The sequence below is a fragment of the Penaeus japonicus genome, unplaced genomic scaffold, assembly GCF_977035675.1.
Source record: "Penaeus japonicus unplaced genomic scaffold, GWHDUDI00000001_assembly GWHDUDI00000011, whole genome shotgun sequence".
Classification (NCBI taxonomy): domain Eukaryota; kingdom Metazoa; phylum Arthropoda; class Malacostraca; order Decapoda; family Penaeidae; genus Penaeus; species Penaeus japonicus.
The window spans coordinates 29,498,840-29,501,339 of NW_028234413.1; positions in this window are offsets into that span (position 1 = coordinate 29,498,840).

Consider the following 2,500-nt stretch of genomic DNA (forward strand, 5'->3'; position numbering starts at 1 on the left):
TAAGCAGCTCCCACAGAAAAGGTTCAGAGGACGTAGGTCGCCGGCAGTATATGAGGGATACAAAGTAGGAAGAAATCAGATACCATGAGAGAGACAGGAATAGATTTTGAGAAAACAATTAAGCTCTTCAACTTAATAAAAAGTAAAACTAAAAGTAGAGATCATATTGTCGCCATCAAAGACAGCAATATCATTAAATATCCAAAAGCTAACATTTCTCATAGCTGTCACGAGTCTTTTGAAATCTTTGAAATTTAACTAGACAACTTAATTTTATTTTGAGTACCCAAAGCTACAGGGTAATGGACAGAGAACACACCAGAATAAAAATGTTTAAGATACATTCTCATTACACGTTTTTACAAGGACAAACATGGCTATTGCTCGTATATCTGACAGGATGGATCCGGCAGAAAGTATTATGATGACAAGGTTTAAATCCCCAACCCTACCGACATATCTCGGCCTGACGCCAGTGTATTTGCGTATGTGCTCACATGTACTCTCGGACGAGCACCCTCAAACACACACATTTGGTATATGTAGATATTTTATAGATTATAAATCTTATGCTATGTGAAGCCAGATTTATATGTGTATAAAATCTATATACATGATAACTCTCCCCGAATAACCCGGTACTCTACTCGTCCCTAACCCATCACTCTTCTCTCGCTAAAAGTGTATGTGTGTGTGGGTATATATGTATATATATATATACACACGCACACACTCACGCACACACACACATCATCATGATTATGATTATCATTATATCATCATTATCATCATCATCATCATTATCATCATCATCATCATTATCATCATCATCATCGTTATCATCATCATTATCATCATCATCATCATCATCATCATCATTATCATCATCATCATAATCTAAATATTACTGATATCGTATGTGTGAATACGTGATCATTCAAACCTTCCCTTATGCATCTCAAATCCAATAGAGAAATAGCTCACTCAGTTTCGTGCAAGTCTTCTAATTAAGTGGCCCGAGTTCGCGTCCCATACAAACAGCTGTTGATTTTTAATTCTTTTATTTATTTATTTATTTTTATTTTATTATTATTATTATTATTATTACTATTATTATTATTTTTATTATTATTATTATTATTATTTTTTTTTTTTTTTTTGGGGGGGGGCGCTATCATAATCATTAAGAGTTCTATTGTCAATGTTATTATTGGTAGTATTACTATTATTTCTATCAGATAATTATCACCTTTATTATCATTATTACTTTCATCATCATTGTTATTGCTCTTATCATTGAAACGCTTACTATTCAAGCATTATCGATATCATAATCTTTATTAATCCGATCATTATCATCATCATCGACATCATCATTTTTTTTATGATCAATTTTCCAATCACAATTGTTATCATCATTATCATTATCAAAATAGAATTATTGTCATTATTGTTGTTATTATTATCATCATTACCATTATCACTATTAACACCATTATTGATATCAATATAATTAGCATTGATATCATTATCATTATTATTGTTATCATCATCATGATCTTTATCATCATCATCGTTGCTTTTTCTTTCAGGTATCATCATAAATATGTGTAATAATAATAATTGTTATCATTACTATTATTCTTATCATTGTCCTCAACCTTATCATTATCTTCATCATCATCATTATTATTATTATTATTCTCATTATTATTATCATTATCATTATCATCATCATCATCATCATCATTATCATTATCATCATTCATATTATTATCATTAACATTTTTCCTTTTTATCATCGTTATTATCATTGTTTTCATCATCATTGCTGTTGCTTTGCTTTTATCATTATTATTACAATTTGCGTTATTATTGTTATCATTATTAAAACTATGATTATTATCATCATCATTATTGATACCATTATCATTATCATTGTTGTTATTAACATAATTATTATTTTTTATTGTTTTTGTTGTTATTATTATCATTACTAAAATTGGCATTATAATTATCATTACTTTCATTGTTAGTGTTATCATTATCATGATGATTATGATTATCATCATTACCATTATCATCCTCATTATCATTATCATAATCATTTGAATATTACTGATATCGATATAACGTATGTGTAAATATGTGATCACTAAAACCTTTACTTATGCAACTAACATTCAATAGAGCAGTGGTTCTCAACCTAGGGGTCGCGAGATGCTTTTGGGGGGTCGCGAGATGATGTTAAAAAAAAAAATAGTATTATGGTCGACTTTTGTTTTAAGGCTGTCAAAATAATTCTGCTCATAAATTTCAAACAAATAATAAACTGAATGTTTAAATTTCAGTACATAAAACTTTTTTTTTTCCTTTCATTATTATTTTACAGTAGCTACTTACGAATTGTTACGCAACCTTAAGAATAACGCTGGCTTCACAAAAACTAAAACTAAATACTAGTGATTCCCCCACGGCTACACTGGGACTAACTTTCTAT